At 37.5% G+C, this 16,016-nt stretch overlaps 1 protein-coding gene across 11 annotated transcripts in view; it reads left to right on the top strand.

Annotated features, from left to right (window-relative positions):
- The window catches only part of FANCC (FA complementation group C), a 275,913-nt gene that overhangs the window by 49,967 nt on the left and 209,930 nt on the right, over nucleotides 1–16,016 (top strand). The window contains exon 2 of one of the 11 annotated variants that reach the window (XM_081802925.1): nucleotides 2,131–2,276. The exons of the other annotated variants lie outside the window; for them this stretch is intronic. The gene's annotated coding sequence lies outside the window, so the exon portion shown is untranslated. The remainder of the gene's footprint in view (nucleotides 1–2,130; nucleotides 2,277–16,016) is intronic. 11 annotated transcript variants of the gene reach the window in all.

Below are 16,016 nucleotides of genomic sequence, written 5' to 3'. Positions count from 1 at the left end.
GGCTATTGACCTATTTTTATTGATTTTGAGGGGGGTTCTCTGTGTTTCCTGGATTTTGATGCCTGTTTCCCTCCCCCAATTAAGGAAGTTCTCTGCTATAATTTGCGCCCATATACCGTCTGCCCCTCTTTCTTTCTTCTTCTTTTGGGATCCCAATTATTCTAATGTTGTTTCGTCTTATGGTATCACTTATCTCTTGAACTCTGCCCTTGTGATCCAGTAGTTGTTGATCTCTCTTTTTCTCAGCTTCTTTATTTTCCATCATTTGGTCTTCTGTGTCACTGATTCTGTCTTCTGCCTCATTTATCCTAGCAATTAGAGCCTCCATTTTTGATTGCACCTCATTAATAGCCTTTTTGATTTCAACTTGGTTAGACTTTAGTTCTTTTATTTCTCCAGAAGGGGATTCTCTAGTATCTTCCATGCTTTTTTCAAGCCCAGCTAGTATCTTTAAAATCGTCATTCTGAACTCTAGTTCCGACATCTTACTAATGTCCGTATTGATTAGGTCCCTGGCTGTCGGTACTGCCTCTTGTTCTTTTTTTTGAGGTGATTTTTTCCATCTTATCATTTTGTCCAAAGTAGAACAGATGAATGAGAGAACAAAATGCTAACAGGGTAACAATGACCCCAGAAAAATATACACTAACCAAATCAGAAGAGACCTGAAACTGGGGGAAAAGAAAGGGAAAGAAAGAAAAAGGAGGAAAAAAAGAAAAAAACAAAGATAAAAACAAAGAAACCAAAAAAAAAACCAGAATATGATCAAATATGATCAGGCTGGTGCATAGATCAGTGCCACACACTGGAGTTTGGGCGTATTTTGGTCTGTTAGAAGAAAGTTCCTCCCAAAATTTTAAAGAAAGAACAACTTATATAGGTACAGAAATAAGGGTAAATATGATGAAGGGATGGAATATGACTGTAAAGATAAGAATTATAAAAGATTTTATAAAAGGAATAGATAAGAAGTTGGTTGAAAAAAGAAAGAAGAGGATTAAAAAAAAGGGAGGAGAGAATGTGATCAGGCAGGAGACTAGAACAAAGCCATACACTAGAGATTTAGGGTATATTTTGGTTTGTTAGAAGAAACTTTATCCCAAAATTTTAAAGAGAGAACAACTTATATATATATGCCAAAAATAAGGGTAACTACTATGAAGGGATAGAATATGACCCTAAAAATGAAAAATAAAAATGTTTTTTAAAAAAGGGATTGATAAGGTGTTGGTTGAAAAAGGGAAAAAGAAAAATTCCAAAAAAAAAAGACAGTTAAAAAAATATTAACTTTGAAAGACTAAAGAATCATGGTAAAAAAGCCATGGATTCTATGTGCAGTATTCCCCTAGCGCTGGAGTTCTGCTGTTCTCACTGATCGGTAAACTTGGTCTTGGCTGGCAGGTCTCACTGATCTTCTGGGGGAGGGGCCTGTTGCCGTGGTTCCCAAATGTCTTTTCCGGAGGTGGAATTGCCCCACCCTTGCCCCGTCGGGCTAAGTTATCTGCTCCGGTTTGCTCTCGGGAGCTTTTGTTCCAAGCTTTCCGTACAGCTTTGGAGGACGAGAGTGAAAATGGCAGCCTCCCAATCTGCGCCCGGAGGAGCCGAGAGCTCAGGTGGGGCCCCACTCCTCAGTGGGCCCCCAGAGAAAAGCAGTCAATCACTCCCATCTCCTCGGTTTCCGGCCCCACTCTATGCTCACCCGGCCTGTGACCGAGCGTTTCTGTCTCTGGCACACGACCACGTGTGGAGTCTCCAAACCCAGCAGATCCCTGCGTTGTGCTCCCATGCTGCTCCTCCTGGGGGAGAAAGGGGAGTCTCCCTGGATCTGCCGCTTGTTGGGTCCCTGCTGGAAGAGCAGTGGCCCGAGTGTGCCACGGATCACGGTTTATGGCCACCCCGAGCTGAGAGCCCACTCCTCGGCTCCGTCTCTGCAGCTGGCTTCCCTGCTCTGATACCTGGGAGTTCTGCCGCACTCAGGCACCCCTGGTCTTTCTGTGACCCTGAGGGTCCTGAGACCACACTGTCCCAGCAAGGGTTTCACCCCCCGCTTAGCCACTGGAGCGATGTCCCTCAGCGGAGCCAACTTCTAAAAGTTCTGATTTTGTGCTCTGCTGTTCTATCACTTGCCAGAAGCGGCTGATGGAGGCCCCCTCCTCCGCCGTCTATCTTCCCGAATATCGCCTCGGATTCACTTCTCCGCTCGTCCTTCCAGAAAGTGGTTGCTCTTCTGTTCAGACAGTTGCTGCTATTCTTTGCTTCGATCTCCTGTTGAGTTGGTAGGTGTTCAGAATGGTTTGATCCCTATCTAGCTGAATTCCTGGGAGCAGACGAATTTAGGTCTCCTACTCCTCTGCCATCTTCCTCCTCTAGCTTTCTAGTTTTTGTTTTTTAGAAAATTGTAGTCATGTTGTACGTAGTGTTTTATAGTCTTAAATTTAGTGATCTAACACAGCCGTTTTTTTCATGTCATGAAACCATGTTCTTCAAAAATGAGATGAGTGGTCTTCTGTGTTCTTCCATATGGCTATATTACAAATTATTTAAATAATTGCTTATTGTTAGAGATTGAGATCATCAGTAGTTTATTAGTATGTATGTGGTAAAGACCTGTTAGTATCATTGTGTACAGCTGTGGTAAGGAAAGTGGGTGAAGGGGCATAAATACTTTCACAGCTTTTGGTGTACTTCTCTGTTTACCCTCCAGAAAACCTGTGCCATTTACACTTCCACAAACCTATATGTGAGTGGCTATTTAACTGTATTCTTGTCAGCTTTGGGAATTATGTTGTAATTGCTTGTTTTATAGACAAAAAGTGGTATTCTTTTGTTTTTCTCTGCTTTTTTGATTACCGGTATTATTGAATATTAGCAATAGTAGATACCTATTGAATGAAAGAATAAATATATGTTTCTTGATGTGTAGATTATCTATTCACATCCTTTACATGACATTATTTTTACTTTTTTATTGTGATGTACATAAAATAAAGAACATAAGGTATGTCAATGGTAAGTGTAAAACTCCATAGAATAAATTTATGACATTCTATTTTAAATTGGTTATTCCAAATATTAGTTTACCTAATTTATGATATTATAGTCATTTTAAATTATAGTGTCTCAGAGCCTGCTCTGGTTGGGTGAGTTATTTCATCATACATCCTCCTGGCTATAGACTTCACCTTTGATACTGAATGAATAAGTTATTTCTTTCCAGATTCCTTTATGTTATTTAGTAAATGTCTATGACTCTTCCTCACACCGCTTTGCTTTGGCAACATAACATTTTATTTGTCTTCATATTCTCCCAGGTATCAAAATCTGTTTTCCACTCTATAGAAAGAATTTAAAATTATTTTCTTATTCCTTGGCTCAGATTCTTTGTTCTTTTTTAATTGTAATCGTGTGGGTGTGTGTCTCAGAGCTTGAGTAAATGTCATTTTCCTGTGTTATTTATTAATAGTTATAACTACTATTTATTGTTAGCATTTTTCTCATTTAATCTTCTCTTTTGGTTCTATGAGATTAGTATCAATACCCCTTTCTTTTATAGAGAGATGAAATATTAGCCATACAGCTAATAGTGGTAGCTGGCATTGGAACCTAGCTTGCTAGTGATATGTTTGGATATTAAATTATAAACTATACTGTGTTTGGTCTTGCATGTAGAAAGAGGCTGAGCTGAGGTTTCCAAGTTATGTTGAAATTTATAATTAATTTAAATTTGGTTCTTGTTCTCAAGTGGACTCTTCTCCCTATTATTTGCAGCTAGGAAAATAAAAGGCCTCAAATATAATTTAATAAAACCATTAAGAACCATACCACTTTTGGGCGCCTGGGTGGCTCAGTTCGTTAAGCAACTGCCTTCGGCTCAGGTCATGATCCCAGGATCCTGGGATCGAGTCCCACATCGGGCTCCCGGCTCAGCAGGAAGCCTGCTTCTCCCTCTCCCACTCCCCCTGCTTGTGTTCCTGCTCTCGCTGTCTCTGTCTCTGTCAAATAAATAAATAAAATATTAAAAAAAAAAAAAAAAACTCTGAAAAAAAAAAAAAAAGAACCATACCACTTTTATAGTCATTTTTGTTGTAAACTAGTGTTTGTACAACCCATGACTTGACAGCTGACCAAACCATCTTATATTACCATATTTTGAATGTAGCAGGAACTGGCTTAGCAAAATCTTGAAACCTCAAACTCTAATATTTGTGGTACAGTAAAATAAACAATTTGGGACTTTCAGGTTTGTGTGGTGCACAGCCTGTCCAGGACATTGATGCTTATTCTCATTGTTGACTCCCTTGCTTTCATGAGCAGTTTTGCTGACATTTAGGGTTGCCAAGAGAGATTATTTCTACCTAGCAGAGAAATCTTGGAGAAAGCCATCAGCTTCTTTTTATTAGAAATACAATAATTAATGATAATATTTAACATTTCTTGAATGCCAGGCCCAGGTCCAAGTGCTTTCTTTATATTGACCCATTTTAAGCTTCATTGTAGCCCTATTAGGTTTTTTCCCATTGTACAGATACCAGAACTGAAGAACACAGGTTAAATAACTTCCGAGGTCACAAGGCTTGTTTATGGCAGAGTGGGAATTCAAACCTTGGCCGTCTATCTCCAGAGTCTGCCTCCTTCGTCACTCTATTATACTAACATTTATTAGATGGAAAGAGGGAGGTATTGGTGACTCAGAAATAGCTGTTCACGTTTTTGGGAAGGTTTGACTTGATGCCTGGTAGCAGCTCAAAATAGTTAAGCAATTGCCATTCATTAAATTCTTAGCTCATATGAAATGAGTCATCTTGTACCCAATATTATGGTGGAACACAGTGAGTCAAGCATATTCTTTTGTGTTCATACAAATTTAGGTAAGCTTGCATTTCCAGTAAACAAAACGGTCTCCTAGAAAGACAGTGTTTAAAACAAAACTTTGGAGAGTAGATTCAGAATCATAGTAATAGTCACAGAATGATCAATGATCAATGTTTAATACTCTCTAATAGTGTAGCCTTATTGGTCTTGCACTCCATTCTTTATAACTGAATATTTCAGGAATGGCAGGCTGAATATTTTGAAATTGCCCAGGCTGGCTATAGGCAGAATTTGTCTTTGACACCTTCTCATTTCACCTGTCACTGGCACGTTGGTCTGTTCTGCCATTCCCCATTACTAGGTGGGGTGCCCAACCATCTTTACTCACTGTCAACAAATCCCTTCTAAGATATTCATATTAATATTTATAAGTATGGTATGCCTTTTCTTAGGAGGGCATTTGCATTTAATAAAAGAGTCAAAGGCCAGGCTATAGAGTTACTTTTGATATTTGCTTCACTCTTCCTGAAGCTCAGGAGATTTGTCCTTTTCATCCTTGTCTATCATCAGTCTGTCTTGTTCTGTTGCCAAGCCTAGGTCTCAAGAAGGAGACTTGGGTGGCCCAAGTTAACACCAGTGACATGATTGATAATGATAAGGGTGAATGATGGAAGCGATTCGTTGTAGAGTACCGTTTTGATCTCACCTTCCTACTCTTCCCATGGTTGAAAACTAGTGAGTAAATGAAAACTTGGTTTATCATCTTTAGGCATTTAATATTACCCTGGATCCTGTACCAGTCCTCCTCACTGTCTCTGATCAGGACTATTGAGGTGAATAAATTAGAGAAATTAAACTGAAAATTCTGACCCAGTTTTTGGAAATAGTTGATTATGTAGTTTTGGCCAATTTAGAAAGCTGTCACTTCAAAGTGGCCCTTGGTCAGATATTAATTGGTCAGTTCAGATGTGGCACAGTTGCTTCTCTGTTTGTTCCTAAGGCAGTAGTGTGTGGTGGAATCAGCTACTGGTCTGAATTCAGGTGTCACTAGCAGGCCTAGGGGACAATATGGAGTTAGGATCATAAGTAACGTGTAAAGGGTGGAAGGATCCAGAGGCATAAATCTCTCCCTGTTCTTCATCTTTTGCAGAAGCCTCTCTTATTATCCCTTTGGTCTTAGAAATAGAGTTTTTTCCTTGGCAATGGTCAAGATCAATCTGTCAGGGCAAGGACATGGTGAGAATGTCAGCCTAGGTTTTTAAAATGGCAAGGGGATAGGCTTTTGTGTTGTGGTGTGTGTGTGTGTGTGTGTGTGTGTGTGGCGGGATTGTTTTACACAATTGAAAATCTGCAAGGACAGAGAATCAGTCCTGAGAAGCATGTGTGTTGCATGATGGCCAGAGGAAGAAGAGCTTTCAGAAGGGCTGACTTAGAAGGTACTATTGGAGAAAGAAAGAGTGATATCCATGAAACCAAGGGAGGAGAGTATGTGTAGGGCAAGCACTGAACTGTTTGATGCTACAGAGAAGGCAAACAAGACCAGAACAATTAATTCTGCCCTTGTCCCAGGAGGTTTGGTAGCACAGAGTTGCTATGGACCTTTGCTCAGAAATCTTAAACATGATGGTGGGAACAGAAGTCATTTCTGGAAACTGAGGAATGAATAATTACTGAGGAAATGGAGACAGCAGTGAGTGGGTATGTAGACTGTTCTTTCAAGATGCTTGACTGTCAAAGAACAGAAAGAAATAGGATGATAAGATCAAGGATATTCTTTTTCAGGATAGGGGAAAGAAAGGTTTTTAATGGGCCAAGAGAAAAGGAGGTGATGGATAGGGAGAGCAGTGCATGGAGAAAAGTCTTAAATGAGATGGGAAGGGATAGGAGTAGAACCTGGGGGGAAAAGAGAGGGTTCCCAGAGACCCCAGGGAAGGGTGTAGTTTCATTTGACAATGAGGCAAGTGTGGGGAAGTTGAGGACATTCTAGACAAATAGTTCAAAACGTGGAGAAACTGCCTCTGACTGAGTACAGTGAATACAAGAATACAGGTAATAGACTTCCAAAAGATTGTACAATAAAAATGCATAGAATCTAAGATTATACATTTAAATTTTTTTCTGAATTATCTTTTTATTTTTTAATTTTTTAATTTTTTTTTTAAGTTTATTAAGTAATCTGTACACGCCACATGGGGCTCAAACTCACAGCCCCAAGATCAAGAGCTGCATGCTTTTCCAACTGAGCCAGCCAGGTGCCCCAGACTTGAGTTATATTTTCGATTATTCCTAATACACAGTTGATTAAAGTGATGTAAACATTTGACAAATTTAAAAATAATCTGTTAAACATAAAAGTAAAATTTCATGTCAACTGCAGTTCTTTTTTTTTTTAAGATTTTATTTATTTGTTAGGGAGAAAGAGAGCACAGCAGGGGGAGTGGCAGGCAGAGCAGGCAGAGGGAGAAGCAGGCTCCCCGCTGGAGCTGGATGCAGGACTCGATCCCAGCACCCTGGGATCATGACCTGAGCTGAAGGCAGATACTTAACTGACTGAGCCACCCAGGTGTCCCTCAGCTGCAGTTCTTGATGGGTAGATGGCGATGGGGTGGTGATATTTCTGTTGAGAAATGTATTGGTGCTAATCTTTTTGAGTGGCCCCTGTTTGGAGCCGTGGGTTTTACGTCTTAGCACTATCATGTACCACGGTGAAAGGCAGATGGAGTAAGAGTCAGGAATGGCTTTTTTAAAGAAGGGAAAACCCACTTCCCTTCCTGTATCTCTCCTCTGTTTTTAATACTCTGCTCACGTAATACTTTGTTTCACTTCTCACACTTGTGGGCACCAGTTGTGTAGAGGTTTCCCCACACTAAGCAATTCTCAGACACCAGCTGGGGTCCTACAATTTAACTCTGTTCTGACACCACCTGGAGATGGAGTCAGAAAGGAAGGGTCCAGAGGGTTCCTAGTGCAGGAGCTTCAGTCTCTGGAGTTTGGGATACACCACCCTCCTGAACATGGATGCATTCTTTTTTACCAACATGAAAGCTCTCCTAAACCCCAGAGTTCGGGGATTTTTATGGAGGCTTTGTTATGTAGGTATGATTGATGAACTCATTGGCCATTGGTGACTGATTCAGCCTCCAGCCCCTCTTTTCCCCTTGGAGCTATATGTGGAGGGGTGAGACTGAAAGTTCCAACCCATGAATCATGATTGGTTCCCCTGGCAACCAGCCTCTATCCTTAGGAGCTTTCCAAAAGCATTAACATAAACTCTAGTGTGGTTGAAAGTGGCTTGTTATAAATAACAAGACACCCGTTTCACCTTTATGGCTGTGAAGCTATTTCAGTAACTGAGAACTCGAGACCAAGTATAACAGAAGATGTTCCCATTACTCTTATCACTTAGGAAATTCCAAGGGTTTGGGAGTTGTAAGCCAGGAACATTGGATGAAGACCAAAAAACATATTTCTTACTACACAGTGTAGCATTACAGCTTTCTTCTACAAAGTGGGAGAGGAATGATTATGACAGGAGAAGGAGGAAAACAGAGGCTTAGACTTCAGTTGTTCTTAACAGAGTTTTTAGGAAAGAGAATGATGCCAAATTCATAGTTTGAAACCTAATCCCCAAAGTGATGGTATTTGTAGGTAAGGTTTTGGGAGGTGATTAGGTCATGAGGATGGAGCATTTATGACTGGGATTACTCCCTTATAAAGGACTCAGAGAGCCTCATAGTCCCTTCTAATGTGTAAGTACACAGCAAAAAGACAGCTGTTTATGAACTAGGAAGCAGGTCCCTACTAGACACTGCATCTGCAGTATCTTGAACTCGGACTTCCCAGCCTTCAGAACTTATGTAAGGAATATATTTCTGTTATTAATAAGCCACCCAGTTTGTGGTATTTTTTAACAGCAGCCTGAACAGACTAAGAGTACTTAAAAAAGTTGAAGATCCAGAAATTGATCCTAAAACGAATTGTGCGTGTGTACTCCTTAGAAAATCTCTGGATATCCCCACTGGAAAGTGTACCTCAAAGTTAAGACAGTAGTATAGACCAAAGACTGGAAGCATGGTAATGGCAGGGCTGGGTCAAGGTCATCTCCCCTTTCTTCAGTGTATTTGTTTTTATTGTTCAATAATACATGGCTTGTTCAATAATACATGTCCTCAAGTCATTCTGGGTTTAGTTGGGTAAGTGACTGATACAGGGTCTGAGTCTCCTCATTTGTGAACTGGGGAATTTGAGTTTAGACGATCCCTAAAGTTGCTTCCAATTCAAAAACTGTGATTTTATGATATAATTATTTGTGTAGGCCACCCTTGATATTCGTAATGCCTACAAATTGAGACCAGTTTCATCTCCTTTCCTTTTTTTAAAAATTAATTAATTTATTTATTTGAGAGAGACAGATAGCAACAGAGAGCACGAGCCAGGAGGAGAGGGAGAAGCAGGCTCCTCACCGAGCAGGGAGCCCAGTGCGGGACCTGATGGGGGGCTTGAACCCAGGACCCTGGGAGCATGACCTGAGCCCGACTGAGCCACGCAGGCGCCCCTCCTTTCCTTTTTTTAATGAAAGGTAAATCTGGTTAGTTTTTCTCTTCTATATTGTGATGTGTTGAAAATGATTATTTGATTGTTTGAACTCTATGGAGTAATTTTTGGACTGTGTTCTTAAAATATATTGATAAATAGGTCATCTTTCAAGATATTAAAAATTAAGTTATATTCCTTTTACGTAAGAAATGCTGACAGATTTGCTATTTTTTCATTTGCTCAAATACCACATATTTGGCTGTTGATTGTGGATGACACTTTGTTAGAAAACTGATGTTTTTAATTAACGATAACCCAGGCCTGTGTCCAGTTTGATGTTGTAGTGATTGTCATTTCTTTGAATTTTAAGACTCCCTCTTCTTCCCACCTACAAATACAATGAAAGAAACTGAAGAGTCTGAGCCAAGGAGCAAAAGGGAAAAGCAAAAAGAAAAAAAAAAGTAATTCTTATAGAGAGGAAAAAAATATTTTGATATCTGGGAGAAAGTGAAATAAAATGAAAAAACTTGTTGGCCAAAGACAAAAAATGTGAGAATGAGTACTAGATATTTACTGAATAACATAAAACATTCTGGAGACAAATAATTTTTTAAAAATTAAGTAGGTTTTGGATATACAACTTTATAATTCAACATTGTATACACTACAAAGTGATCACCAAAAGTCTAATACCATCCATTATCATACAGTTGACTCCTTTCACCTGTTTTGCTTACTTCCGTCTGGTAACCACTCATGTATTCTCTGTATCTATGAGTTTGTTTTTGTCTTGTTTTGTTTGTTCGTTTTGATTTTTTAGATTTTATGTATGAGTGAAATCATACGGTATTTGTCTTTCTTTGTCTGACTTATTTTGCTTAGTGTAAATACCCTCAAGGTCAATCCATGTTGTCAAAAAATGGCAAGATTTCATTTTTTATGGCTGAGTAGTAGTCCATTGTAAAAATATACCATGTCTTCTTTATCTATTCATCTATTAGTGGACACTTAGATTGCTTTCATATCTTAGCTATTGTAAATAATGCTGCAGTGAACATATGGGAGCATATAACTTTTTGAATGAGTGTTTTTATATTCTTTGGAAAAATACCCAGTAGAGTAGCTTGTGTTATATGGCAGTTCTATTCTTAATTTTTAGAGGAATGTTTTACATAGTGGCTTTACCAATTTACAGTCCTGCCAACAGTGTACGAGGGTTCCCTTTTCTTCACATCTTTGTCAGCACTTGTTATTTCTTGTTTTTTTGACAATAGCCATTATCAGTGTTAGGTGATACTTTACTTTGGTTTTGATTTGCGTTTTCCTATTAATTAGTGACGTTGAGCATATTTTCATGTGCCTGTTGCCCATCTGTATGTCTTCTTTGGCTAAATGTCTATTCAGATCCTCTGCCCCTTTTTAATCAAGTTTTTTTTTTTTTCCTTTTTGAGTTGTATGAGTTCTTTATGTGTTTTGGATATTAACTCCTTATTGGTTATATGGTTTGCAGATATCTTCTCCTGTCAGTAGGTTGCCTTTTTGTTTTGATGATGGTTTCCTTTGCTGTGCAGAAGCTTTTTAGTTTGATGTAGTCCCATTTGTTTATTTTTGCTTTTGTTTCCCTTGCCTTTGGAGTCAGATATATCACTTCAGTGTCAGAGAGCTTATAAACGTGAACACAGATGCAAAAACCCTCTTTTCTCTGTTTTCTTTTAGGAATTTTACAGTTTCAGGTCTTACATTCAGGTCTTTAATCAATTTTGAGTTAACTTTTGTCTATAATATAAGACAGTAGTTGAGTTTCATTCTTTTGCACATGCTGTCCAGTTTTCCCTGAACCATTTATTGAAGAGACTATTCTTTCTCCATTGTATATCCTTGGCTCTTTCGTCATAGATTAATTGTTCATATATATGTGGGTTTATTTCTCGGCTCTCAGTTCTGTTCCATTGATCTGTGTGTTTGTTTTTGTTCCAGTACCATACTGTTTTGATTACTGTAGCTTTGTAGTATAGTTTGAAATCAGGGAACATGATACCTCTAGCTTTGTTCTTTCTCAGGATTACTTGATTATTCATAATCTTTTATAGTTCTATACAAATTTTAGAATTATTTGTTCTAGTTCTATGCAGTATGCCATTAGAATTTTGATAGGGATTGCACTGAATCTATAGATTGTTTTGGGTAATGTGCACATTTTAACAATATTTTAATCCATGACCATGAAATATATTTCTGTTTATTTGTATTTTCTTCAGTTTCTTTCTTCAGTTTCTTACAGTTTTAGCTTTTTTGTGTAGTTTATGTAATTGTAGGTATTCTAGTTTACAGGTCTTCATCTTTTTGTTAAATTTATTTATAGGTATTTTATTCTTTTTGATGCACTTGTAAATGGGATTGATTTCTGTATATTGATTTTCCATCTTGCAACTTTACTGAATTCATTTATTTGTTCTAACAGTTTTTTTGGTGGAATCTTTAGGGTGTTCTGTATATTATATCACATAATCTGCTAATAGTGACATTTTACTTAGTTCTTTACAATTTGGAAAGAATTTTTTATTTTTCTTGCCCAATTGCTGTGTCTTGGATTTCCAATATTATGTTTAATAAAAGTGGTAGAAGTGGGGCATCCTTGTTTTTGTTTCTATTCTTAGAGGAAACACATTCAGCTTTTCATTATTGAGTATGATGTTACCTGTGGGTTTGTCATATATGGTATATTTTATGCTGAGGGATGTTCCCTCTATCCCCACTTTGTTGAGAGTTTTTATTCCAAATGGATGTTGAGTTTTGTCAAGTGTTTTTTTTTTTCCAAGTGTTTTTTGTTTTTGTTTTTGCACCTATTAGATGATCATATGATTTTTATCTTTCATTTTGTTAATGTGATGTATCATGTTGATTGATTTGTGGATGTTGTACCATCCTTCCATCCCTGGAATAAATCCTGCATGATTGTGGTGGTGATGATCCTTTAAATGTTGCTGCATTCGGTTTGCTAATACTTTGTTGAAGGTTTTTGCATCTGTGTTCATTAAGGATATTGGTCATAATTTTCTTTTTCTGTGGTGTTCATGTGTGGTTTTGGTATCAGGGTAATGCTGGCCTAAAACGTGTTCAGAAGCTCTCTGTCCTCTTTAGTTTTATGGAAGAGTTTGAGAAGGATAGGTATTAAATCTGCTTTAAATGTTTGGTAGAAATTGCCAGTGAAACTGGTTCTGGAGTTTGTTTGTTGGGAATTCTTTGATATTGTTTCAGTCTTCTTACTAGTAATCAGTCTATTCAGATTTTCTATTTCTTCATGATAGTCTTGGAAGATTATATGTTTCTAGGAATTTGTCCATTTCTTCTAGGTTGTCCAGCTTGTTGGCATATAATTGTTCATAGTAATCTTTTATGATCCTTTGTATTTCTGTGGTATCAGTTGTAATTTCTCTTTCATTTCTGATTCTGTTTGAGCCCTCTATTTTTCTTGGTGAGTCTAGCTAGAGTTTGGCAATTTTGTTTATCTTTTCAAAGAACTAACTCTTAGTTTTGTTGAACTTTTCTACTGTTTTTTTTTTTTTTGTCTCTATTTCATTTGTTTTCTCTCTGATCTTTATTATTTCCTTTCTTTTACTAATTTTGGATTTTGTTCTTCTTTTCCTACTTCCTTTAAATATAAAGTTACATTGTTTAAGATTTTTCTTATTTCTTGAGGTAGGCCTGTTATTGCTATGATTTTCCTCTTGGAACCACTTTTGCTGCATCCCATAGATTGTAGTATGTCTTGTTACTGGTTTCATTTGTCTGTAGATACTTTTTTATTTTCCCTTTGATTTCTTCAGTGACCCATTGGTTGTTCAGTAGCATGCTGTTTAATTTCCACGTTTTTTGTTCTTTTCCATTTCCTGCTTGTAATTAATTTCCAGTTTCATACCATTGTCATCAGGAAAGATGCTTGATATGATTTCAGTTTTCTTGAATTTATTGAGACTTGTTTTGGGGCCCAACATGTGATTGTCTTGCAGAATGTTCCACATGCACTTGAGAAGAACATGTATTGTATTGCCTTGGATGGAACGTAATATATATATCTCATAAGTCAATCTGGTCTAATAAGTTGTTTAAGGCCCATGTTTCCTTATTGTTTTTTTTTTGTTTTGTCTGGATGATCTATCCATCAATGAAAGTAGAGTATTAAAGTCTTCTCTATTATTGTATTGTGTTCAATTTCTCATGTTAGGTCTGTTAATATATGCTTTATGTTTTAGGTGCTCCCATGTTGGGTACATATACATTTATAAATGTTGTATCTTCTTGCTGGATCAACCTCTTTATCGTTATGTAATGTCCTTTTTCTTTTATTACAATATTTGTTTTAAAGTCTATTTTGTCTGATATGATTATAGCTACTCCAGCTCTCTTTCATTTTTGTTTGCATAGAATATCTTTTTCTGTTCCTTCACTTTCAGTCTATATGATGTGAGTCTCTTGCAGGCAGCATATAGATGAATCTTTTTTTTTTTTTAGTCCATTCAACCTTTCTAATATATTTTGATTGGCAGATTTAGTCCATTTACATTTAAAGTAATTATTGATAAGCATGTACTCATTGCCTTTTTTAAATTGTTTTCTGGCTGCTTTTAAAAAATTCCTCTCTGTTCCTTTCTTCTTCTCTTGCTCTCTTGTGGTTTGATGTTATGTTTAGATTCCTTTCTCATTTCTTTTTTGTATTTACTCTAATTTTTTTTTCCTGTGATTACTGTAAGATTCACTTAAAATGTCCTATGTAAATAGTCCTTTTTAAAGTTGATAGCAACTTGATTTTAAACAAATTCCAAAGATTCACCTTTTTACTCCCCCCCACGTATTATATTTTTGATGACATATTTTTATTTTATGCTTTCCTTAACTCATTTTGATGACATCTTTTTATCTTATGCTTTCCTTACCTAATTTTTTGTAATTTTAGTTAATTATACTACTTTTGTCTTTTCACTTGCTTTGTAAATGATTTACCACCTTTGTTACATATTTACCTTTTAAAGTGAGTTTTTTTTTTCATATGTTTTCTTGTTATTAATTAGAACCATTTCTTTTTGGCTTAAAGAAGACCCTTATCATTTCTTGCAGGGCCTGTTTAGGGGTGATGAATTCTTTTACCTTTTGCTTGTTTGGAAAGCTCTTAATCTCTCCTTCTATTCTGAATGATAGCCTTGCTGAGTAGACAATTCTGGGTTAGAAGTTTTTTTCTTTCAGCTCTTTGACTATGTTGTGCCACTGCCTTCTGGCAATAAAGTTTCTGCTGAAAAGTCTCCTGATAGCCTTGTAGAGTTTCCTTTATATGTAACAAGTTGTTTTTCTGTTGCTGATATAGGCTCCTGTCCTTATTCTTAACTTTTACCATTTCAATTATAGTATTTCTTGGGGTGGATCTCATGAGGTTCATCTTATTGGGAGCTTTCTGGGCTTCCTTGATCTGGATATCTGATTCTTTCCCTAGATTAGTGGGAAATTTATTATTTTTCAAATAATTTTACTGGTCCTTTGTCTCTCTTTTCTTCTGGTATCCCTAAAATGTGAATGTTACTCCACTTTATATTGTTCCAAACATTCCTTGAGGCATTTTAACTTTTCTAAATTCTGTTTTGATTTTACTGCTCTGAGGGAGTCTTTTGCTTTGTCTTTGATTTGTTCTTCTACTTCATCCAGTTTCCTGTTGAATCCCTCTATAGTGTTTTTCAGTTCAGTTATAACTTCTTTTTGGTACTTTCTTTTATTTTTTTTACCTTTTTGTTGGAGTTCCCACTATGTTCATCCATGCTTCTCCTGAGTTCAGTGAGCATCTTTATGATCATTACTTTGAACTTTTTATCAGGTAAATGGCTTATGTCCATTTCATTTAGTTCTTTTTCTGAGGTTTTGTCTTGTTCTTTTGTTTGGAACATATTCCCCTCTCTCTTCATTTTGCCAACTCTCTGTGTTTGTTTCTACATATTAGGAATGCCAGCTACCTCTCCGAGTCTTGAAGGTGTGTGGTCTTATGTAGGACATATCCTGTGGGGCCCAGAAGTGCAATCTCCCTTGGTCACCAGAGCCAGGAGCTAATGGGGTGTCCTCTATGTGGGCAGCATGTGCTGTCTTATTGCAGTGGGACCATGGCTGGGGCATGTTGGTGGGTGGGGCACATCTGCTGTGGCTCACTGATGGTTGAGATTGTCTCCTGACCTGATTGCAAATGCTGTGGCTCACTGGTCATAAGGCTGGCCCTCCACGTAGCTGTGGGGCATGTCAGTGACTGCTATGGTGAGTTGGTGTGTGGGGTTCTCAGTAGGGTGCACGTATTGACACCAGCAAGTTGGAGGGAGAATGCCAGAATGGCTGGTATTAATAAGGTAGGTTGAGACTGCAGAAATTACTCCCACCAGTCTTTCAGTTCCCAGGGAGAGTCCTTGCTGTTTTCTGACTTCCCAACAGATACTTTAAGGTTTGTAAATGGGTTTAATTTACTTATGGTCTATGTACCTTTCAAACTGATAGTTTTTCACTGGTGTCCTGGTTGAGTGAGTCTCTGCAGAAGGACTTTAAAAGCACATTTTCTGTTCCCTATATTTTTATAGTATTTCTGAATGTAATCCCCGTTGATTTTCAAAGTCCAGTGTTTTGGGGTTTTTTCCTCTTGTGTA

This window comes from Leptonychotes weddellii, chromosome 14 (genome assembly GCF_054177405.1).
Source record: "Leptonychotes weddellii isolate Sample4059 chromosome 14, ASM5417740v2, whole genome shotgun sequence".
Lineage (NCBI taxonomy): Eukaryota > Metazoa > Chordata > Mammalia > Carnivora > Phocidae > Leptonychotes > Leptonychotes weddellii.
The sequence above is the reverse complement of the archived record's forward strand: the minus strand, read 5'-3'. Positions and strand labels throughout refer to the sequence as shown.